At 44.3% G+C, this 25,901-nt stretch overlaps 1 protein-coding gene across 4 annotated transcripts in view; it reads right to left on the bottom strand.

The window, feature by feature from the left end:
* Positions 1-10,277, bottom strand: part of SFXN1 (sideroflexin 1) — a 34,436-nt gene extending 24,159 nt beyond the window's left edge. For 2 of the 4 annotated variants that reach the window (XR_013975219.1, XM_080924406.1), the window contains exon 1: positions 10,196-10,277. The gene's annotated coding sequence lies outside the window, so the exon portion shown is untranslated. Of the gene's footprint in view, positions 1-5,613; positions 5,750-9,758; positions 9,880-10,195 lie in introns of those variants that run through there. The other 2 variants (XM_080924408.1, XM_080924407.1) reach the window with 2 other exon arrangements.
* Positions 10,278-25,901: the final 15,624 nt, after the last annotated feature.

Raw genomic sequence — 25,901 nt, forward strand, 5'->3', positions numbered from 1 at the left:
TACATCCAAAGTAGGTGAATCAGCTCCACAAACTGGTCCTCTGATTTCCACTGGAGTTCGATTGCATGTGCTCAATCCCTCTCCTACACAGCACACACACACTTTCTCTTATGCACATACCAATAAACAATCCATTAAAAAATAACACACAAACATATTTTATGTTCCAGTTTTAATTTTGTTTGGTCACATTCACAGCTATCACGGGGTACATGTGGTTCAAAATTGGCAAGCTGGAAACCATTCCAAACTAAAGCAAGCTGTTTATAAACCTCAGTGTATTTCAGCAAGACTTCAGAAATTTACGACATCTTTCTCATCTCTAAAGTACATAGTGTTTCATCATTGCTTTCCTGTAGGAAAGTCAGAATTACTCTAGATAAGGCAGAAAGTTAACACATACAGTTTTAACGTAACAAGGGCTGGGGCGGGGAAGGGATGGCGCAGTTAGCAAACTGCCTGCCTCATAGCATAATGGACCAAGCCTGGAGCTCACTGGCCAGTAAGTCAAGACAAACCAGCCAGCTCCAGGCTCAGCAGGGGACCCAGTCTCAAAAAATAGGACAGAGAATGATCTAGGCATGTGCCCTTGAGCAAAGCAGCTGATGTCAAGGTTACAACATTCTGACCTAACATGTCATTCCTACTGGAAGTAATGGGAGATACGCAAGATTAGAAAACCATCAATAATAACTGATGCTAACAATTATAAAACTGAAAAAGATGGCAGGTTCTTTCAGCCTGTTCAGCACAAAACCCACTCATCAAAAATTAAAGAGCATCTTCTGTAATTTACCAGAAACACAGAGGCAAGCAACACGAGCCGACAGCCCCACAGACCAAAGATGGCGCCTTCCCCTTCCTTTAGAGTGTTCCTGCTCTCTGGTCCATGACTGCTTGCTCATTTACTTCTGAAGAATATTGCTTACTTCAGAACTGCACTGTAATGTATCCAGTCGGTTACAATGGCATGGTGTTGGTTACAACTTATACAAAATGGTGCTTGTACTTCACACATTGGACAAAGTGTGCTGTTAACTATAATTCTATGCAAGCTACATTTAAAACATTGCCTTGTTATCTGTATTAAGCATAAAGGAGAAAGAATACTCTTGAGAAAACCTAGGTATCTTGTGTTCCCTGGGGAAGAGTTTGCCCTAGTCTAGAGAATATCACAGGACAGGAAGGGAGGATCATCCATATAGCCAAGTGTAGAGAATGGTTCAGTGCCCACCCATCAAGCTGAAGGTTTGTGCCTAGACCACATGTCCAGCCAGCTTTGGCCAGGCCTAGAGTGTGAGAATCTCTAAAGATTGTAAAGATTGTGTGTTTGTAAAGGCTCTCCTCCACTCAATGCATCCTATGCTTTAGAGCTTCTGTCTTTTCTGGTGCCTTTGTAGGAACAAACTGAGCCTTTGATGTGATATGCATTCTTTGCTTTTGAGTTTCTCTGGACATAGTGAGCCACTCCTTCCATCTTTAGCTGTATCTCCTCCAGTAGTTATCTGCTGCTGCTGCTGCTGCTGCTGCTGCTACTACTACTACTACCTGCCTAAGCAGTAGAGATTCCTTAATAACCTTTGCTGCATAAGAACTATACAGGGCCTTACAAATGAGTTATCTGACAAGCTCATCATATAGACAGGAAAACTGAGGTCCAAGGGAAAAAAAATACTCTGTCAGGTGACATGGCTGAAGATGAAAGGGGACCCCAGCACATCATTTTTTCTCTCTAGTCTTTTTAGCTTTTTTTTTTTAAGATTTATTTATTATATATAAGTATACTGTAGCTGTCTTCAGACACACCAGAATAGGGCATCAGATCTTATTACAGATGGTTGTAAACCAACATGTGGTTGCTGGGAATTGAACTCAGGACCTCTGGAAGAACAGTCAGTGCTCTTAACTGCTGAGCCATCTCTCCAGCCCAGCTTTTTTTTTTTTTTTTTTTTTTAAGGATAAAATCAGTTACTCTCTATTGAGGACTCGGAGGTCTCTGAGGTCTCCTTTCTCTTTTAAATAAGAGAGAGCTTCTTAGAAACTTCTAGTGCAGTGGACATTATAACTTCATAGAGCATAGCCTAACAGAGCTACAGGAACACTGCAGAGACCTTATAAAATATCCCTTCTAAGAGACAAAGATGGGCCAGGAAGTGAACATTTTTCTCTTAAACACAGGGATACCCTGGATCCTTAAGAGAATGTGCTGTCTCCCACAGGACAGTGCTGAAATAATCCAGCTCATTTCCCACAACTGCTGTGTCATTTCTCTGAAGTACAGACATCCTACAGATGAGGAAAGATTTTCAGAGGCTATTCCCAACCTATGGAGGAAGGAGGCAGGGGCAACTTTCCCTGCACAGAAACCATCACACTCCAGGGAAGCTGTTAAACCACAGAAACCACAAAGCCCCATGGAAGGCTTTGTCCATGAGGGCAGAATAATGATCTCCCAAGATGTGCACAGCATAGTGCCCAGGAGCTGAGGAAATGCTGTATTCCTAGTTCTGGGGCTTGGCTAAGGGATTTCAGCTCCCAATCCTGGAATTATCTAAGTAGGTCCAGAGTCACAAGCTGGACCTGAAGTGAGACTGGGAGAACAGATGAACAGCACAGGGGCCTCCAGTGGCTGGAAAGGCAAAGGGACGGACTCTTCCTGGTACCTAACAGGGTTGTTCTCATACTTGGTACTCAGGAGCAATGTGTGTGTCAGGTGGAGGAAGGACAGAGGAAGCAAGGCTGAGATGATGCCTGGACAGCTTCACTTTGGGTCAAGAGTGGGCCAAGGAAGGGGCTGATGCATGGGGGACTGTGGGCACACCGCCTTCTCCCTGCCCATTTGGTCAGTTTGTTTCAGGTCCTGCTGCAGCATGAACAAAGCAGCCGTTGGATGGTGGGGCGCAGGGTACCCGGGTCAGCAGCCTGAGTGGCGAACTGAGACGGTTTTCAGAGTCAGCATGGACCAATCAGCCTGACCAGGAATATCACACACACATTTTATGAGAAGTGAGGTTGTGGTGGGGTGTGGCTGAAGTAACAGGATGGACTTGGATTCATAAACGTCTAGTTAACATATAGAGAGCAGGTGTCCAATGGTTGTAGTTCCAGACTTGTCCTAAAGGATCATGAAAAATGCCATACTTCAAAAGAACATATTGCACACAATAGCAAAGAATGTTCAAGAACATCTTGGCTTTGATACACTGGAGGCAAGTGAAAGGTACCCCAGAGAGACAGGAGACAATGGGTTGGGAGTACTTTTTCTCATCACATCTACCAAAGGCATTGACAGTTTTCTAGACGGCTAAAATGCATCCCTCCAGAAAACCAGCAAAGATGCAGGAGCATCAGGGTCACATCCCATGCCAGTGGTACTCAATAGAGCAGCCAGAGGGGGTATCCACAACATCACCAGCTCCTGGTGAATGGTGATTGGCAGATTTCTCAGGTTTCACAGTCTGAAGGGAACTCTAGGGCCTCGATCTCCATAGCCTGCCTGCAGCAGACACACCAGAAGAAAGACTTGGGGCAAGAGGTCTCCCTGTATGTTTCAAAAGCTGAACTGTAACTCCTGGAGTGTTGGTCAGCTGGAGGTTAGTTTTCAATGGAGTCTGTCCCACTGATGCCTGGTTCCACTGGTCAGTTGAGCTATTAATTACTATTAAAGGATCTTTATTCTGAGTGATTTTAATCCTTAGAGTTAGCACCTTGGCTTTTTAAAAACACTTGCTTTTATGAGACGAGAGAGAGAGGGAGAAAGAGAGAGAGAGAGAGAGAGAGAGAGAGAGAGAGAGAGAGAGAGAGAGAGAGAGAGAGATGTAAAGCATTTTGTGCAGCTTACTAAGAAGCAAAGGGATTTTGAGTTATTTATCTATAAATAATCATTAGTTTTTACTAGTCCTTCACTCTCAATCTCAAACAGTTTAGGATGTTGGCCACTAGGACCATTAATAATTATAGCACTATGCTGCCTTTAGAGCTGGAATTTTGGATGGTTGTGAGCTGCCACTGTGGCTGCTGGGATTTGAACCCAGGTGATCTGCAAGAGTAATAAACTGTAGGGGGCATGGAGGTCCTTGTGCTCAGAGAGAAGCACTCGGGAAAGCCAGGAACATTAAACATGTAGTTGTCTTTCTAAAGAAGAGACTGGAGAACCTGGTTCAGAAGGCAAAGGGTTGGGGTGGCTTTGTATTACCCATATGACTGAGACCACACCAGACTCTCCCCCGAGACCTTTGAGATGGCACATGCAGTCAATCTACTTTATGGAAGATGTCATATGTGCTTTACAAAGAATCGTAAGGTCGTCATTCCGTGCCTCAAGCTTTGCTGTGCACATGGGACTGAGGCAATTGTTACCAGGAACCTTTTTTTAAAATTGTGCCGTCCTTAAATATACCTGAAACAAAATGCCTGGCATCAGACTTGCAAATTTTGAACCAACTGTGGGTACTGAGCTGTGTTGAATTAGACTTCCTTCTCGGCTCACACTGACTGTTGACCTGTGGTTCCTGGTGTTGGCAGAGATACCCCCTATTACCACTCTTATCTGTAGAAGCAACCATTTTTTAGTTTATCCACTTTGCATGTGTGTGCACACACGCACACACAGGCACAAGTCAGAGGATAACTTGCGGGAGTTATTTCTCCTGAAGGTGGAGATCTTGCATATCTACCTCAGGCCATTAAGAAGCTAAACACCAGTTACCTGTTGAATCATTGTGCCTGACCTCTGGGCAGCTGTCAAAGAGGACAGGAACACTCTGTTAGTGCTGACATTTGACCTCTTGGCTAAGGCTTAGGGAGCCTCATCCAAACACATTTCTCCAGTCTCTGTAACAAACACAACAAATGCAGCCAGTTTCCCTGGCTTAGGCTTGTTTCCAATGTCCCTAACACGCAAAACATCAGGTTGAAAAGCAAACAGAGTATAATGGAACACATCCTACGTTAATCTCTTCAAATGAGCATGCTCTCGGAGACCCTTCACACAGCAAACTAGGGGTCTATGCACGGGCCTCACCCAAGCTTGCTGAAGGGGTGTTGTCAGACCCAACAAACCCTTCTAAGACTGGGATGCCACTGACTGGTGTTTGAATCAACACATTGGTAACAAACAAACAAACAAACAAATAAAAAACCAACAAAAAACACGCCTCTTTATTTCGATGGGCTCATACTGCTTTGCAATTCACAACAGCTAAGTCACATGCAGACCAAAATGAGGAGCACGGGAAGACAGTATCTCCTCAGCACATTATACTGTAAAGCCAATGCTGGGTCAGCTCCCTCCTGGCACCACCGATGACTAATGGAACAGTGACTAAAATAACCTGCCCCTGGAACTTAGAAGCCTGTGTCTTACCCTTTGTAAGAATATTCTCTCCAAAGAAATTACAAATTAGCCAAGAAAACTTATTCTTACTTGAAAACAAGAAAATACCAAAGACCAACACTCCTCATCCAACTTGACCATAATGATTCTTTAGATGTTATGGGACACCCCCCCCCCTTCCCCCAAGCATCTGGGATCCCAGGGGACTAGTGAACAATACAGAAATGACATCCAGACAACTGGTCACTATAAAATTTAGCGACCACTTGGGCACTCACCTGGCTGAAAAATTAGACCCCTTAGAAATGCCAAGGAAGTTTTGTCTCTGCAGCCCCTGGCAGGAAGGACTGGATATGGGAATTCTCTGCCTTCCAACTCACCAGTTTGCTGTTAGGAAAGTCTCTCCATCTCCTGTTCTTAGCCTCACTAGGTAACAGGGGAACCAGATTGCTCATGTTTACAACACTACATGTCCCAATCTTCATGAGCAACTTGGTGAGAATGCCATAGCCTTCCCCCATCGGGAAGAATTCTCCCTGCACCATACTAGCAGCAAACAGCTGAGTAAGAGAAAGGTCCAGCCCTTGACACTTAGGCCCTGGGTCCCTTCCTTCTCAGGACCTCTGTGACTCCAGGTTAAGTTTGTTATGACTGAGCACTGTTAACCAGTGGGCTAGTCACATGCATAGTCTTGAGATGCCATACCCATCTCTGCCAGCTGTTCTGTATGTAGCTTGGATCCCAGGAGGAAGGGCTTGAGGTATGTGTGAGAGCTGCTGCTAGGCTAACAGCAGAAACTTATGCTTATGGGCAGAGCAAACCTGAGCTCAAACCTCAGCTCTGCCAACTACTTGGAGAACTGATACATGCTATTCGACATCCTAAAAACGTTTATAAACATGGATATCTGGCTACCAATAAGTACTAATATTTGCTAATCCACTTGCTCTAAATGTTGTCCTCACAGTATTCCCATCTAAACTATCAAAGCCTCATGAGGACCAGGAAGGCAGTTCATTAACTTGGGCAGTGCCCAGATGTGAACCCCAGTCACTTGCTGCCAAAAATCTCTGTCCCCATGAGAAATGCCATAAACTAGGGGACAGCAACAATGTAGAGAGTCTGACAGAACAGCTGAAGTAAAACTAGTCTGTCAGAGGTACACTGGGAATATCCTAAAACCAGGCAAGCTGGGAAACACACTTGGAGAAACATGAAAATAAAAACCAAGTGACCCAGACTTATGGAAGACCTTTAAGAGTTGAGCTGTCTAAATATTTCAGTGATGCCACAACCCTCTGTCCCTGCTGTCACTGGCCTGTTTTTCCAGGCTGGCTCTCATCTACAGAAGATCCCCAGTTTGTGACCGACCCTGGGAATCGAATCAACTCTGACAACTAACAGGATGGGAAGTGAGCCAAACAAACATGGCTTGGATCGGAGTGTGGATTCTACAACCCCACAAAACAGGAGTTGCTTTCCATCCTGGATCTCATTTTTCTGATGAAGAAACTGGACACCGGAACTATTTCACAGAGCTGGTTAGATCGATACGTGGAGGGCTGCATTGACCTCATAAATGAAAAGTGGCAAAGGTAGGATCGCTAAGCAGGCCACGCGGGAGAACGGAAGCTGTGTCCTCATTGGCAGTGGCTGGCAGGGAATGGAGGGGCTGCACTTACTTTCCAGATCCTCACAAGTGTCTAAGCAAAAGAAGCGTTCTTCAAAATAAAACAAAGTTTGAACCTTTAGATACATGCCAGGATATGTTTGATTACTGGTTTAAAAAGGAATTCTCAGAAACTTCATAGAAAAGGAACACAGAATGAGCTTCCTCAGCCATTGGTGACAAACCTTTAACCCTGGCTAAAGGTTAACAATGGTAATTATATTATTAATCTGGAAAGCAGGTTGTTGGTTAAAACGATTGCACTTTGGAGAAGCTAAGCAAAGGTCTGGGGCTGGGACACAGCTCAATGGCTGAACACTTGCCCTGGCTCCAGTCCCTGTACTAAAAGGGAGGTGGGGCTTATTGTCCAGTTTGGCTCCTTTGGGGCTGGGGAGGTGTGAAGTTACCTAATAGAACTACTGTGGTCCACTGACTGGGGCTCCTCAGGTTCAGACTGCTAAGGCCTCATGGCCTTCTAAGGTATCTCCCCACGTTCAAAGTGACTGCTTGGACAGTTCTGAATTGACCACAATTTTGGGTGTAAGAGGTGATGTATCTGCAATGGATGATCACACTAAACCAATGCCAATTACGTACTAATTTCTGTTTGGCTTTTTTAGCTAGTCACCGGCCCCACAGTGGTCCCTCCTCGTGGTTATAGTCATTCAGAAGATTAAGAAAAGAAAATTATAGTCTGTGTCTTAAAAGCAAGGAATGTGTAGAACAAACTTGTAACTGAACATGCTTTAAAAAAAATATATATTATATATTATAGTGTATGTGTGTATATATATGTACACACACACACACACAATTAGCAGTCACCCAGAACAGGATATAACCATATAAAAATTGAATTGATTTCCCTTTGAGATGGTGGCATTAGCTTGCAAAAATGATAACACACTACCCAACTATGAACATAATATTTTAGGCATATTCAGCCAAATGATTTGCCATTCAAAAGAATCAACTTGGGGTTGGGAATTTAGCTCAGTGGCAGAATTCTTGTTTAACAAGATCAAGGCCCCGAATTTAGTCCTCGGCCCCAGGAAGAACAAATCAACTCAAAGATTATATATAACAAAGTCTATTAAAATTATGTTACAGGTTAATAGCATCAACTAAACAATACATTTGAACTTTGTACACAGATGAAGGACCTGGGTGTTCTCTCTCTCTTTTTCTCCCTCATTAAGTGACATATAAAGTTTGCACAATGATGGAGTCCTAACAATGAGTTTTTACTTTCAAATGAATAGCTAGAAAAGAAAAGAAAGGAACGAAATAGACTATTACAGACTATTCTAGAAACCTCACCTTGAACTCCAAACTCTATATTGGCCTGTTCCACAATTTCACACAGCTAAAGGCATCCTGTTTGCATAACTAAAGCTGCCATTTCAGCAGTGATACTTTGTTCCATCTTCAGGCAGGAGTCTCAGGTGAGGGTCTGGGGATGGCCAAGTGGTTAACAGGCTTGTTACTACTCTATTCTGCTGACCTGAATTTGCTTCCTAGATTCCACACCTGGCAGTTTGCCACTGTGGGCAACTCCGATTCCAGGGGGGAGCTGATGCTCTCTTCTGGCCTCTAAGGGCATGTGCACATAGGCCACACACACACACACACACACACACACACACACACACACACACACACACACACAGTTTAGATAAAAGAGAAAGTGGATCCACTGCTTTATGAGTCCTTTTGGCCAGGCTGTCTTCACAGCTTTCTTGGCAGGAAGTTAGGAGGGGGGAAAGGGGATGTTTCCTCTCAGCCAGAAGCTTTTGCTGCATACCCAGGGGTGGGGGTGGGGGTGTTTCACCAAACTTTTACAGAGAACTAAGCTCACTCTCCCCATTTTGCAGACCTTTGGCTGCACCCTTCACTTACCTTTGAATACACAGATGGAGCAATTCCTTATCAGAGCTGGGTGGGAACTAACAAACTCTCCCCAAACACTCACCCCTGTGACTGTGACAGCCTCAGTCACATTCAGGGGAAGAAGGGGTACTGGGACTTCCTGCCAAACTTCCATCTGTCCTCCAAACAGCTCTCCTTCACACAGCAAGCCTGGGTCCAACATTCTTAAGAACCACAGTCACCTTGTTTATCTGGGTGCTGTCCTGCCTACTCCCACCTCTGCCTGGAACACTGAGACAACTCTAGGCAGTGGTTTTCAACCTTCCTAATGCTGCAACCTGTGTGTAATACAGCATCTCCTGGTTTAGTGATTTCCCCCCCCAACTATAAAATTATTTTGTTGCCACTTCATAACTATAACTTTGCTACTGTTATGAACCGTAATATAAAATATCTGATATGTGACCACAGTTGAGAGCTGTTGACTAGAGACACCTAAAGTAGGTAGCAGAGGAGGGTTCAGGAACGTGAGAAAACTTTATAAAGAGTTCTGGGTAAGTGCCCAAACTCTGAAGTCCAGCAGAACTACACTTTTTCAAGAGGTCTTTCTATAAATCGTCAGCAAGGGCACACAGGTGGAGACAATCGGCTGGGACACTGGGACACTTTAGGCAAGTTACTCAACTTCTGAGCCTCAGTTTTCAAATCTGGATTATGGAGACAATATTAAGGTTTTGGCAACATTGGGTGAACAGGAAAAAGTCAGAGCTCTAATCCCGGAGGCACAGACCTTAGTGTGGTCATTGTCATTCTGGGGCGGTTGGACCTGAGATGATCAGTAGTAACGGGACGCCGGAGCTGGGGGTGTAGGACTCTGGGCTCTACCTGCGACACTTCGGTCTTTGGAAGAGATTAAGAGCTGGAGGTCGGCCACCAGGTGGTCTTCTCGCAGACCTCCGGGTCCCAGCTACTAAGTGCCACCTGGTCACCTGGCAATTGCGCGCGCCCATCCTCGTGGAGTTCCCTGGCAGCCATCTTGGCCGCTTGCACCCAGTAAGTTTCGTCACGCGGTGGCCAGGGACGCGTGGCACGGTACGTGATGCGCCCCTTCACATCAGTTCCGCGACATCAGTTCCACGCTGGGGCCTCCCTAGCCCCAGGCGAGAGCTGCAGACCCATTAGGTCCCCGAGCGGAGGTAACCGTCCCAGACGTACCCCAGGGCACACAGCGGACCCTGCTGGGTCCCCCTCAGTCCCCGAGACCGCGCCAGCCCGCGCGCCCCCGGCTCCCCGAGCGCGCTCCGCAGCCCCCCGCCACTCACCGCCTCCCCGGCCGCCACCCGCGCCGCTCGGTCCCGCTCGGCGCCGCCTCCCGCTGCCGGAAGAGCCACGGTCCCGCGCGCCGCCCCCAGGAGCACGGCCCCGAGGCGCGCTCACAACGCGCGGCCCCGCCCAGAGGTTCCTGCCTCTGCCTCGGTGTCATTCACGGCTTTGGCTGCTGAGCTCCTTCTTCTGCGCTTCTCTGGTTCTGGCCCCAGTAAGAACGCCTAAGTTCATCCTAGCCGCGGCTGGGTCAATTTTTCAATTTGGTTTCCCTTAGAAGACCACCGTCATCATTGCTCCTCCATTCATTCGGGCTAATGTTTCTTAAAATTTGGCGCTTGGGCATAACCAGAGCTATAAGAAAATTTAGACAATACAAGTGCCACCTTCAGAAAAGTCACTGACTTTTGGACAGACACGGGACCGTAGGGGAGGAGCAGAGCAGAGGTCTTTTCTGGAGAATCATGAGCTTAGCCAGGTTGGACCTGGTTAGACCGGGTTGGACTATGTGTAGAGACGCATAGACTCTCGGACGCAATTTGAAGGCCAGCACAATACAACAAACAATGAATTGCATTCTGTGCAGAGGTAGAAAAATTCCATTTTTTTAAAGACACAAATTCTTCCCCCAATAACCTCTACAAGCAACAAGATTCCGAATTGACTTTGGACTGTGTGCATGTGTGTGTGTGTGTGTGTGTGTGTGTGTGTGTGTGTGTGTGTGTGTGTATGTAGCTCAACTAGGTAACTATAAAATGTATATGAGAAAATAAAGAGCTTGAAACAGTTAAAACACCTTGAAGAAGTAGCTTGTCTTACAATTACAAAATTTGTTACAGAGCAATGGTGACGAAGAAAGGACAAGGACGTGTCTGTACTAGGGTCAAAGAGGAGCTCCATTCAGCCAGTCAGACATGCCAGACCAGGCTGAAAAACAGGTCACCAGAGAGAGAAGGGAAAGGAATCAGGTTCCTGTTAGGGGCTTTTACTGTGGGAGACTGGTCCAAGGAGGCCCTACTAACACTGTAGAGAAAAGCAGTGTTCCTTCTGATCTTGGAGGGGATGATGTGTCCAGGCCCACTGATCAAACTCTCTACCAGTAGGTAGAAAAGCTGGAGCCTACTGAGTGCCACGTGACCCACCACTTCAAGCTTCAGCTGCCTTGACTTTTCCTGGATGGCAGGTGCTTTTGAACTGTGACCTAAAATAAACCCCTCCCTCCCTTGGGTTGCTTTTGTGGGGATATTTTATCATAATAACAAAAAAAGAAACCAAGACAGTCCCCACATTAAAAACTGGTCTAAACCAAGAAGATAGTTTGTCTGTTCCTGCTTTGTCCCATTGTACTATACTCATTAAACAAGTCCCTTTCTACTTAGTACTTACTGGCTTGAGTGGTTTCTTTTACTGACCACCAATCTCCCACCATACATGTGGCTCCTGAATATACTGTATCACAAGGGGGAATCCAGGCTAGGTATTTACTCAACACATTGCCTTTGACAACGTAAAACTAACTCAGCTGCAAGTGAATTGATAAAACAAACATGGAGACATGGAGAACAAAACTTTGAGCAATATTTCTCAAACTGTTTGAATGGTATTTATACCTAGAGCTTCCATGTGTCCTTAATGTGATTCTAAAACAGACCGAAAAAGGATTGAGAAAGAAAACAAAGACCCAACGTCCTGGCTAGTTTTCTATCAACTTGACACACATTAGACTCATCAGAGAGGAGGAGCCTTAATTGAGAAAATGCCTCTGTAAGATCAGGCTGCAAGCAATCTGGTGGCACTAATTCATTTCTTAATTAGTTATTGCTGGGGGAGGGCCTGCCCATTGTGGATCATGACCCTGATGGGCATCTAGCCCCAGGTTCTATAAGAAAGCATGCTGAGCAAGCCATGAGGACCAACCCAGTAAGATGGACCCCTCCATGGCCTCTGTCTGCATAAGCTCTTGTTTCCAGGTTCCTGCTCTGTTTGAGTTCCTGCCCTGCCTTCTTTTGGTGATGAACAGTGAATGATGAGGAAGTATAAGCCAAATAAACCTGTTTCTCACCAACTTGCTTTGGTCACAGTATTTCATCACAGCAATAGTAACCCTAAACTAAGACAACCTACAAAACATGAAAGGACTCTACAAAGAGCTAATGGAGGAAAAACAACATACAGTGTAAACAAGTATTTGGGCTTAATGGTATCAATCCACTCTGAACTTTGCAACAGTAGAATATCTAACTTAACATCTTTGTAACAGTATTTATAACTAAGTGCTATGCAAGCCACCAGGTTGGCAGCAGAGCAGAAGGCATAGTAGATACAACTCAACCATTTTCTATTGCTACAGTAACCACATATAGTAACTCTAAAACCCCAGACGGTTACTTGTGTTCTGTCTCTGAGCCTGTGTGTTGGTGGGTGTTTCTACTTCGTTGAGCTGCTCTCTGCTAGCTTACTCCTTCATCCCCAGATGATTGGTAGCTCTGCTCATCTCTGCATCTGAGGGAGGCCTTAGGTAGAACATTTGGGTGACTTTGACCTGCTCTGGTTTCTTTTTTCTTTTTTTCCCCATGGGCTGTGCTGGGCATGTTTGCATAACAGGGAAACAGATGGGAAGGAAGACAGAAGAGGCCAAGACTTAGAACAGGCACACTTCCATTTCTGCTGCAATCTGTGGTCCAAGCAAGTGGCAAAACCACCAGCCATTCATGAGGAAAAGATCACATTCCTATGGTCAGGAGCTGTCAAGCCACATATGAAGACTTGGGTGTCCCCCAAATTCTGTCACATGTGTCTTTGCCCTTTCTCCTAGGAATAGACCCTCTCCCTCTTTCTATTTGATTTGATAATCTGATGATCACTTAGGCTCTTAGACCTGCCTCGATTATAGGTACGTGGTCCACACTGGGTCCAAGAGACTCCTAGCTTGAAATTGTAAACATTGAAAAAGAGACACTAATCCTCTCTAGTACCTTTGGCACACAAGAACATAGATTGGGGGTGCCAAGTTAAGAGGATTCCAGTCAAAGGAGCCAAGTAATTCCTTTTTGCCAGTTTGCAGAAGGGAACTAACAGAAAGATAGAGAGTTTGGAGCACATGTCAAACTTGAGCCTAGCCAATCCTGAAATCAACCCCGGAGGTTCTAGTTACAGGGACAAGAAATCTGCCCTTTCCTGTCTTAGTTTGGGTTTTGTTGCTGTGAAGAGATACCATGGACAAGGCAACTCTTACAAAGGCAAACATTTAATTGGGGCTCGTGTCAGGAACATGGCATCATGGGGGCAGACATGGTGCTGGAGAGGCTGAGAGTTCTACATCTTGATCTGAAGATAGCCAGGACATGTCTTCCAAGTAGCTAGGAGAAGGGTCTTAAAGCCACCCTCACAATGGCCCACTTTCTCCAACAAGGCCACACCTCCTAATAGTGCTTCTCCCCAGGTCATGCATATTCAAACCACCACAACCCCTCACCCCATGCATATCTTTTGAGCTGGATTTCCAGACTTGGTAGAATGGGAATTCATGGCTAAATCCAAGTTGAATAGGACTATTGAAGAAGTAGAAGACATAGGTGGACAAAGAAGGAAGAAAAGAGAAAGTGGGTCTTCAGGTGTTAGCACCATTTCTTTAAATGGATGGGTTTTGAAATTATTGTTTGTTTTGTGTCCCCCCCCCCCAGTAGCTTTGCTGGGACTGAGGGGCCTTTGTTCAGCACTGAAACAGAATGCTTGGGGAGTTTTTCTCTCTAAATGGTGCTGAGGGCCGTGAGGACTTTGCATTTGAATGTGGACTTTGAACCATTCATTGAACAGTGTGAACAAAGCAAGGCTGTAGTCAGCAATAGTCAGCACATTTCTGAGCATCATAAAAGTTTGTGTTCTGAGCAAAGATGTTGCTAAGCGCCGATTCTGCATTTCTTTTGTTGATTGGTTGGATACTTTCCCTTAAGTGATGGGGAAGCCTAAAGTTTGTGGGTCCATCAATTCAGCAGAGCCTTACAGAGAGAAGACCTGCAGTAACTGGATGCTGGCCATGAGCTGGGCATGTGCTGTAATGTGTAATTTTCTCTAGTTGTAACATGGCCATTTGCCATGCTAAGAAAGTTTGAAGAACTGGTCTATATGTAGAATGGCTTCACACTGCATCTGAGCTTTTCTCCACAGAAAATATATGTATATTTTGTCAATGTTGAGATAGGCTATTTTTTCCTCTAGGAATGACAAAATTGTCACTCTTGTTAATCTAGTGCTAATGGATTATGCATTTTGTTATAAATGATGCCATGAGGCTAGATGTTTTATGATATAGGTTGGTGTGCACATATATGCTATAAAATTATTAATATGGAATCAGCATTTTTCATAAAAAGATCTAAAAATTGTTAAATTAAGAGTCTCTATGTCCACTGGCTATTAGATTTAATATTACTATAATATAATCTATTTAATGAAGTCTCTGACATGCAACATGACCCACAGTTTGTAGGAAATATATAAAAATATATATTTCTTATATAAATAAATATATAATATATATATATTTCTTATGAAAGTAAATCTTATAAGAAAAGCTAGGTCAGTAACAACCAAAACATTGTTTATAAGGAATTTTTAAATGCATTGATTTAAAGCAATTTGGCTTTCTTAGAAGGTTGGTCTACAGTAAAATTTAAAGAGGTCTGTCTCACTGTGTTAAATGCCCATAGCAGCACAGGGTAGTTCTCATATTAATTAACACACATAAAGCACAAAGTTAATCAATATCATGGATTGGAGGTCAAAGGCTCAGAGGCTGGGCAGGGTCATGATAACAAGAGACAAAGAGGAGTTGCTGCTTAGTGGAGTAAAGATGGCACACCCAGCACATCCACTACCCAATGGCTGAGTCAGCCTAGGCTAGCACACTGTCACGGGTGGGTGGGTATAAGGGATCTGTGTGGTCACCTCTTCTGATTTGTCCCAACCAAAGTCAGGAATTTTTAATGTGAAATTTTCTAATGTTTTGAATGTTGGCCACTAAGTTATTATTAAACAAAAGGAGAGGCAGCCCAAAGTTGTCCACATTAGGCCTGTGACCCTTGGCACTAATTTGTTCCTGGCTGTAACTCTGAGCTTTCGCATCCACGCCTATGTTCCCTGACTCAAATGTGTTTACAAATACCTTGGCCATCAGCTTTGACTTGTTCTCTAATTACGTCATAATTTAATATTCCATTTATCCTGATCTAAGTTCTGCCACATGGCTGGTCACTTCTGTTTAGTGTTCATTTATCTGTCCTCTGTCATGTCTCAGGGGGTATCCTCCCATGCTTGGCTCTATCATAGAATCCTTTCTGTCTACTGGAAGTCCCACATTCTATTCTACTGTTTTCTATCGGCCACTGATTATTTTATCGACAGGTGATGCATCAGTACCATACAGAAGAGATTATCTTTACACCTTACACATAGAGCTTCACTGTATAAAATATGTATCCTGAAGACTCTTACGTCGAGAGACTAAGAACAAAAATTGTGAGAATATGATGTGCTTGTAGCTAAAATGAAGATTTGTCTACATCCCAAGCTCCAAACTCTCAGTCCCTGTGTCCCAGGTCGATCCTGAAATTCTCAGATGTGTATTTTAGGGGAGGCTGAGTTCATTCAGAGTATTAGGGATACTGGGGTGAGTTACAAAGTATCCAAATCAAGATCATCAGGGTAAAGGAAGAAGTTGGCCATCTCAGCAACTGACAGGCCCAGAGAAAGGAATTGGTCCATTTGGGGTATCTATTGGAGAGGCTTCAGGGAGAGGGGACAGACTGACTGAGGTACAAAGAAAGAATTGGAAGAAGAGATGTGAGGGAGAGACTGGCATGTGTGACTGCCTGAAAACCTTCCAGGCAGCTGTGGGTGGGAAGCTGCAGCTGCTAAGGATGCTGCACAGGAGGTGGTCCTGGGTGGTTGGAAGTGCTGGTGGTTCTGCCATGTAGCATAGCTAGGAGACATGCAGGGATCCTGCCTTCAAGAGGGGCTGAGGTAAAGAATGTGGGGGCACCAGCATGGGCTCCTTTACCAATGAAGGTAGGGAGGGGTCGGAGCCATAAATAAGGCCAGAAAGAGAGCTTGAAACTGAGAGAAAGAGAAAATGTAGACAGGGCCAGAAGTGTGGTCAGTGGGACTCTTGTTAGTGTGCACGGGTCTGAGCTAGCTTCACACTGCAACCAGATAGGAAACCTTGAAGCCTCCCCTTTCTTCTCCAAATGGAGAATACAGAATTTGGATTCCACGTGCTCTGGAATGAAGAAGCAGACACAGATGACAGAAAACCAAGAATCCCCTAGAGTTGGGATTCTTGGTTTTCTGTACCATCTTACAGGTAACTGCCAAGGTGACCTGATATCTGCCAGTTAGTGGTACTGGAGATGGGCCAGCAAGCCTTTTGTTTGGCAAATACACAGTAATAGGACACACATTCTTGCGTTCAACTGTAAGTCTAGCAGGTCTCCTGTGCAAAGCTCTCGAAGTGGCTCTTTCTTTAAAAATGAAGTAATTTTCAGTATTGAGGTGGAGTTTGGCATGAGCTCATCATTAAGCACTCAAGAGACAGAGGCAGGGGGATAGCCACAAACTAAAGGCCAGCTAGTCCACACTGTAAGTTTCAGGCCAATCAGGACGACACAGTGAGGCCCTTTCTCTGAAAGCGAAAGGGGCAAGGAAAATAAAATAGGCTACCTGTGTCTTTTAAATAGGTCAAAGGCCAAATTGATGGTTTATCTGCCAAGAAACTGAAGCTGATCCATTAGGGCTTTGAAGGAGCTGATCTACTAATCAAACTAGTTGCTAAACATGTTATATATGTGTGGTGTGTGTGTGTGTGTATGTGTGGTGTATGCGTTTGTGTGTGTTCATGTGTGATGTATACATGTGTTTTTATGTGTGTGTTTATATGTGCACGTATGTTTTGTGTGCATATGTGTGCATACGTGCTTATGTGTGTTTGTGTGTATGTGTGCATGTATGTATTTGTATTTGTGCATGTATGTGTTTATATGTAGATGTGTGTATGTGCATGTTTATAAGTGTATCTCTATGTGTCTGTTTGTGTGTATCTTTGTGTATGTGCATGTGTGTGTGCATGTATGAGTGTGTGTGTGTGTGTGTGTGTGCCCACATTAGCATGTGTATTTGCCACCGGACACATATGAAGCAGGTTCAGGATGAGCTGGGACAGTGGATTTGGTTCTCTCCTTTTGCCATGCAGGTACTGAGAACTGAATTTAGGTTGCCCAGATTGTCAGCAAGCGGAGCCATCATTTTTGCAAATGAATGTTAATGTAATGGGGTGGCATGAGGTAAACTGGATTCAGATTTCCTTGTCTGTGGCTAGGCACTCGCTGCTCTGCTTCCCTGACTCTTTGGAGAACGCCCTAGTTCACTTGCTGTTTAGATGCAATCCACTCATTCTGTTACCAAACATGTCCCACCTCAGTGAAGCTGAAACCAAAGCCAGGACAGCCAGGACATGAAAGGGCAGAGAGTAATTCATCACCTGCAGCAGACATGGGAGCAGCTAGCAAAGCAATGTTCTCTCAGAAGAAACAGGGACTGAACATACTCACAGAGAAGGAGTCTCTGAAGCATCTCCTTACCAAATGGCCCTGAGTCTTTCTGCTCATTTTCCCAGTACAGTTCTAACAATGGCTGCAGGTTTCAAAAGGCTGAAGAATAGAGGCTCGAGGAGGGCTTAGGTTCTCTCTAAGTCAGTTGCTTTAAGCAGCAGGACCAAGACCCTGGTTCAGGGTTTCCTCTGCTAGCATGTGACTGGCTGTTATGGCTGCCTTCCTGCCCTACTGCTGCCCAACACACGGGATGTTTCTTACGTGGCCAAGTCAAGCCTGAGGGGTCAACACCGTCATTTTGCCTGCTGCATAGGGGAGTCTCTTGAGGAACTGGGTTTGCTTTAGCCTCAAAGGTAAGAAAGACAACCAAGCCTTCCTTCTCCCAAAGAGGTGGAACTAAAGGAGTTCAAGCTTCAAACAGTTTTCCTAGGTTGTACCTAAGGTACTTAACATTTCCAATGGTTGCTTAAGCTTTGCTGAAAGGTGGCTGGCTAATTTACATAATGCTGGGGAAGGAGTCTGACTTTTTTCAAGCCATCTTCTAGGTAGACTTGAAAGCTGGAAGTCTTTTTAGTCGGAATACTACCTGCCAGGTGTGTGTGTGTGTGTGTGTGTGTGTGTGTGTGTGTGTGTGTGTATGTGTGTGTGTATTCCATTTCCCCGATCCTCTCTTCTACACACACTTGTGTACATGCTGCAGAAGCTTCTAGAATCTGCAGGCCGTGTGGACATGTCCTAGTGATCTGAACACACAGATCCATCAGTTTTGGCTAGTGTGCTCTATCCTGTACTGCCCTGCAAGGTCCTCTAGTGCAACAGCAGATTTATCTCCCAGGGTAGATACAATGGGGTTTGCCAAAAGATATTAGGTATTTTGCAAACCTGAATAATGGTTATGAACCATGTTCATACAGGTGAGAGAAACAGTTGCTATCTAAGCTGATACATTGTATCCGAGCTGATACATTGTTTCCCCGATAGAAGCAATGGGGCTATCACCAGCACCACTGAGCACTAGGCCTCTGGCCTGTCAGTCACACAGGTGGCCTGGCAGGCCTGCATCTCAGAACAGCTTCACATTCATTGGATAGGGATTGTTCAGGGTCACATCCCAGTTTTGTGATGGATAAGACAAGCTAGAACAAGTAGCTCTCCTGAAAAGTAATCTGGGATATGTGCTTTGTAACTTGGATCCCCTAAAAAACAGGGGAGAAAGTCAAGAGAGGTTTGGAATGAGTATATTTAGTTCCTGCCATAATTCCACCATGGCTGTGACAGAGACAAGGCATCTATGTTGTCCTGAGTAAGCCAAAGCTTCAAAGTGACATTTTGAGCCTGTTTCTTCTTTGGCTACAGATTCTATTACAGGTGGGCAGAACTTTGAATGTTCTCCCTAATCAAAATTGTTCCTAGTTTGGTTTTCTTTTATTTTCTTCTAAGAAATTCAGAGTAATTGCAATCAAGTTCTAAGCATCCACATTTGTGTGTGTTTGTGTGTGTGTGTGTGTGTGTGTGTAGATTAATAAAGGACCATGGAGAAAGGCAGTTTTCTCCCCATCAGTCTTGCCTCTTATTAGTGAGTGACATCAGGCAAGTTGATAAATATTAGTGTCTTCCTGTTTGAGACAGACTGATAAAACTTGCATCAGAGTTGGTCCATAGAGGGCGCTAATGGGACGATATTCACTTCCCTTGGTTTTTGTTTTGTTTTTATATGTGTTTTGATTTAACAAATTCCAAATTTGAACAGTAATAATGGCATTCATCACACTGATATAAAAATACAGCATTTTTTATAAGGCTTTGATTCAGAAACCCCCATTCTTTGGGAACTGGCTTTGCTTTGATGTAGTTTAACACAACTAGTTAATTTTATAATTTGTAAGTTCACCTAATGACCTCTTGCTCTGTCATTGAATCTTATACAGTCATTTTATACTTAATATATAAAAATACATGCTGATTTGAAAACTGCTTTGTTTTAATTTATAAGTTTGTTTTTCACACTTTCAAGTAGTCAAAATTTTCTATTTTTTTAAGCAATTTTGAGTCCTTGTATGAATCCATTTGAGGAGCTAGCTTTGACTCTAATGCCTGAAAGCATAGCTTCTCTGTTATAATGAACTTTATGCTTTGCTGTAGATATTGGCTTTTTTGTATCTCCAGAGGTTTATGTGTTAGAAGCCTCCAGTGTGCTGTGCTAAGACAGAAAGACCTTTGGGAGATGAGGCCTAGAAGTCAGGAGGTCCTAGGTCATCACCCTGGGAAGGTTTATGGCTCTTAGAGAATCCTCCCAAGTTTCTGCAAAAAGGAACATGAAAAAGCACAAGCCTAGACCTCCCTGCTTCCCATCTCAGCACGTGAGCTTCCTTTCTTGCACATACTCCCACCTTCACACCTTGTCACATTGTGATAGAGTGGGAACCCCCTCCCCAGAGCCAAACAGATAAGCACCCACTCTCCCGAATCTCCAGGACTTTGAGATAAATCTCTGTCCTGTTTAAAAAACTGGACTGTTCCTATTTATTGTAGCAATAGAAGATAGATGAACACAGCTTAACCCTCACTTCGCCAACTAGAAATCATAGCCTTGACAGTCAGAAAGGGCCAGACAGGACAAAACTGGCAACTCCATTCTATGCCTCTGGACAAACACATCCCCCTTTCTTCTCCCAATCTTTCCATTTAGGCAGGATTCGTTTGGAATATTACATCATGGCCAAAACCCAGAACTTTGCTGGTTGATGGTTCTGACTTGTTTCTGGGATGTGCATACATGTCACCCAGGGAAAGAATATTGCAGAGAAATGCGAACAAAACTGTAAGTGTAACATCCAAGAAATCTTAAGTGTGTAGTGACTGAACAAAGGGGGTGACCTGGAGTGGGGTGCTAGGCACAGGTGTAAACAGAGCTTGGAAAGAGTGCACAGGACTGTTATTTGTTGCATTCCTTGCTTGGTGACTTCTGCCACATCTTTTAGCCATGAGTTTTTCAGTTGATGCTCATTCACGAAAAACCGAGCCCATGAACTCACACTGGATGCCTCAGGCCACAAGAGGGCTTCATTGTACAGGTGATGAGGAGTCCACAGGCAGGAAAGGAGCGCTGGTCCACCAGGCCTTTCAGACTAGCAGAAAAGTCCGGGGGTGAGGGGTGGGAGGGTAGAAGAGCTGTAGCAACAAAACCTGGCAGGTGTCACTTTGCAGCCCACTGTTGCTGGTTCAGACCCCACATCCCTCATTTGTTTGAGACAGGGTTTCTCTGTGTAGCTTTGGAACTCATTCTGTAGAACTAAAAAAAATCTGCCTGCTTCTGCTTTTTTTTTTTTTTTTTAATCATTGTGATAAAATAACACAGCACTTGCCATGTTAATCTTTAAAGCACACACTTCTGCAACATGAAGCACATTCACGTCATGGTGGACTCCCGTGACAACCATATACAGCCACCACAGAACTCCATTAATGAAAACTCTCTTTCCACTGTGGAAGCTGCATTTGGGCAACAGGCATAGACAGTTGATCAAGGGAAGAGAATGGTGCACTGCCTGATTGTTTAATCTGCTGCATATGGTTGTTGTTTAATGATGGAAATATGCAAATGAGGTCAGTCATTGGGAAGATAACTTTTGTATTTACCATGTAGGCTACATAGCCTAGTCTGCTAGGGGAAAACCCTGGGACCCTTTCTTAGAATTCACTTTTTTTTTTTTTTTTTTTTTTTTGCTGCCCAGGAAAACAGTGTCTGCAGTTCATTTAAATAAAACAAAGCATGAGATGTACCCTTGTTCCTCCTCTTTCTCATCAGAGAGTGCTTCCTGGTAAGAATCCCAGAGTTTCACTACAGCTATGGCAAGCACCAGGGTGGTCACCGAAGGGCGTGGCTTGGGAACAGACAGGAAGCAAAGGGCACAGAGTGCAGAGTGTCTGTAAACAAGTCACAAGCAGATTCTCGAAGCAGAAGTCATCTGGTCACGGTAACATTGGTGGGACCCATGACTTCTCATTCAATCAAACTTTTCTGGTTATTCAATGTCAGATCCCATGTCTACCCTACATTGAGTATAAGCAGGCTACTTTATCATACTGAGATAATGTATTCAGTAAAGAGCACATAGATGCCCCAAACTCAACCAATGCTCACTAGAAAGTAGCCTTTGCTAAAACAAAATGTTAGAAAGTGATATATCCTGACCAGTGCCTGCATCCTTGGTGTTTCATAGACAGAGGTTCATTTGCTCCTCACAGTCTTGTGTGGTAAATAGCATTTTTCAAGTATAGATAAAGGTACCAGAAGGACAAAGAAACCTGGCTTCTCACAAGCAGAGGGTAATGAAGTCTGTCTTCAAACCTAGGTCTGCCCGTTTGCATGCTGTTGTCTTAGTTAGGGTTTTCCTGCTGTGAACAGACACCATAACCAAGGCAACTCTTATAAAGGACAACATTGGAGCTGGCTTCTAGGTTCAGAGGTTCGGTCTATTATCATGATGAAAGCATGGCAGAGTCCAGACAGGTATGGTATAGGAGGAGCTGAGAATCTACATCTTGATCCGAAGGCAGACAAAAGACTAGCAACCTTGGGCAACTAACAGGAAGCTTTCAAAGCTCACCCACACAAAGCCACACCTACTCTAACAAGGCCACACCCACTCCAACAAGGCCACACCTACTCCAACAAGGCCACACCTACTCCAACAAGGCTATGCTTCCTAATAGCCACCCCCTAGGCCAAGCATATTCAAATCACCAAAGCTGGTTACTTTTCCTATTTTTTAAAATCACAGTAATCAAGTTCTTGAGGAGAAGCACCTTGAGGAATGAGAGGATTATTTTGGCCAGTGGTGTCTGGAGACATAGTTCATCCTGGTGGGAGGGCATGCTAGTGGAAATGTGAGGCAGTTGCTTGCTTGTGTCTCAGGGACTAGGAGGCAGAGAGCAGACCTGAAGCACAGGCAGTTTTTAAGCCCTTAAGGCCTACCTCTAATGACCTACTTCCTCCAGCAGGACTCACTCCTAGTTCTACAGCTTCCAAAGAAGGAGCAGTTAAGATGGGCTTAGGCGCAGGAATTACTTCCGAACTGAAGGATCCCTCTGGGGTTAGTCATGTATCTTCTGGGCCCAACCGAAGCTCTTGTCGCAAGAGTCCAGTTTAGCAACAGGTTTGCAAAGACTCCTGCTACCATACTGTCTATAAATTGTTAGAAAACACTCTCTCTGAACAGAGAGTAAATAATTTTTGTGAATTAACATTTCCTTTGACCTGGATTAGGTCCCCCCCTTTCTTCTCCTCTCCTCCCTCCCCCCTCCTCCCTCTCTGTCTGTCTCTGTCTGTCTTTCTCTGTCTGTCTGCCTGTCTGTCTGTCTCTCTCTTATTTTTAGTAAGCCCATCCTTTGCTTTTTTAACAGGAACAAAAAATGGACTGTACCACAGTTCTGTAGTGTGCATCACAAAGGTAGCTATAATTTAACACTGAAGTACAAGGTCTCTGATTGTAGACATGTTTGCTTTCTTATGGCTGTGGCCTTAGCACATGACCTAGCAGTAACACACTCAAAACCATTTACAGACTACATGGTAATATTCGCAGTGGTTGTATCTCTTATGAGGAATTAACTATGCTCCTGACTCCCAAAAAGCCAGCCTAGGCCAAACAGATTCTGCATCTCTCAAATTTTAAAGGATTTTGATGGGAGAAGGGAGAACCTGGGTGTCATTGCCATAGATGTGGCCAGTACTCGAACCTATGATATAACAGTCCAGGACCATGAGATGGTAGAAGTGTTTGAGTTGAAAAAGAAAATCCACAGGACAGCAGGATGGCTTAGTGGAAAATGGTGCATGCTGCTCAGGGAGACAACCTGAGTTTTATCTCTAGGATGCACACTATGGAAGGAACAAATTTGTCTCACAAGCTGTCTTCTGATCTTCACATGTGTGCTGTGGAATGATCTTCACATGTGTGCTGTGGTATGATTTTCACATGTGCTATGGCACATGAGTCCCATGTGTTTGTTAAGAGGGAAAAAATCCAGAAGAGAAGCCATATTTCCATAAACATTTATTTCAGTTCCCCTTGCCAGCTAAGAATCATTTGCTGTTATAGCTTTAAAACTGAAAAAAGTCAAGAGTAAAATGTAAAAGTTGAGATGTTTCCTGTCTGCTTGACATCAAGCAACAAAGGACATTAAAGTCCCTATAGATAGAAATCCAGGGTGGAGAGTGAACAGGTGTCCCCAGATGGGACACCAGGGAGATGAACTGGACAGGTGCATTTTTCTGTTTCAAGAGAGGTTCCCACCCATGGTGTAGTCCGGGAGACTCTTCAAATTGAAGCCTTGAAGAAATTCAAGAGCAAAATAGCTAGAAACTGTGAAGGGGGGAGGAGGAGGAAGGGGGAAAGAAACAGAGAGAAAGAGAATGGAAAAGAATACTGATAGCTTCAGGGAATCTTTTCTGAGTTCATCAGAGAACCAACCCTCCCAGGAGGATGAGGATATATGCAAATGAGGAGAATCTGGTGGGGTAAAGGCCGTGGACAGTACCTGTTCTCACCAGCCAGACTAGAAAATCCCATCACTCACTGTGCATGGGGCAAGGGGACACGGAAGCTCATCTCAGTTATATTAAAATCGCCTCAGATCAAACATTGTCTAATTCTGCTCCATAAACCTTCAGTGGAAGATCTGAAGAGATCACACGGTTTCTGAGCAGCTCTACAGGGCCCCCTGGGACTTAGAAAAAGGTCCAACTTTTGAGGTGCAAAGGTTTCAGGAGATCTGGAAGAATGTCGTTCTAATGTTCCTAGATGTACATGGAGGCAGGCTGTGCAAAGATGTGCGATGCAAACCAGGAAGCTATCATGAGGATAACAAAGGACTGGGGAGAAATGAAAGCCTAAATAAAAGGGGATCCACAGTGGGGTGTGGTTCGGGGGTAGAGTGCTTGCTCAGTGTCAGAGATTGTAGGTTCAATCCATCACCTCAAAAAATACAAACCCCAAACCAAACCTCAGCTAAGCATGTAATAGAGGAAGGACAGAAGCACAGTAAATATAGTGGGCACTCCAGCCACCAATTTTTACCCAAAGGGACAAGCATTGATTTAAAGTTCTATGATAGCTACGAAAGATGAGAACAGGACACGGGACTAGGGACTTCAGGGTTATTGCCGGCAACGAGCAATGTAGTCATTTGCCAAAGATCAAGCTACCCACTCTCCGCTAACATTGCAAGTAACCATTTTAGGGAGTAAGCTAGTTTTAATAATCCCAGAAGCTGCCTACATGCAACATTTGAGCACACTTGACAGTGCGTTTGTCTGACAGTGCCTTCCATATTCACTGACGTTCACAATCCTAAAATAAGTTATTGAAAACATCTTTTTAACCTCTACCTCTTCACTGCGCATAAATCACAGTATGCCAACAAAGCCATGCTGATTTGGGAGACAAAGATGCTTTTGTGTTTGTGTCTACCTTCCCGGCATGATCAAATGCTAATCTCTGCTTGCATTTATAGTCATGTTCTTACTGTTTGTAGGAAGATTTTTAAAGAATAAATTGGAAGGTTTTGCTTCACCTTGACTCCAAAGGGGCGTGTGTGCATGTGTGTGTGTGTGTGTGTGTGTGTGTGTGTGATCACAAAACAAAACAAAACCCAGATCTCTAGCCAAACTTTGAGATACTCCTGATGATCACACCGTGCATGATTGAAATCCTGGGACTTAAGCTACTCTCTGACCTTTCCTGTTCTCCTAGGACTGTGTTCACATGCCAGTGAGCTAAGTGCAACTGGGAAGGGTCCTGAGTGTCTGTTTCTGAATTACAGAATCATAGAGAAATAATTCAACCCTTTGGAAGTACATCTCTTCCTTCTCCCGTCTCTGCTGTTCACAGGCATCTTCTATTTGCCTGCTGGCTTCTTTCAGGGAAGTAGGCAACCTGATGCTTGTAGATCAAAATGGCTGACTTTTTCCTGGGGTGGAGAAACATCATGAACAAAACGGTAACTGACAGCGAAGAAGAAGAAGACAGGTTTGGGCTGGTTTAATAACTTGGAGGCATTTTCAATCAGATCTCTCTGAGTAGCTGCCGGTGTTGGA

The sequence above is a fragment of the Micromys minutus genome (assembly GCF_963924665.1).
Source record: "Micromys minutus genome assembly, chromosome: 1".
In the NCBI taxonomy this organism is placed as follows: domain Eukaryota; kingdom Metazoa; phylum Chordata; class Mammalia; order Rodentia; family Muridae; genus Micromys; species Micromys minutus.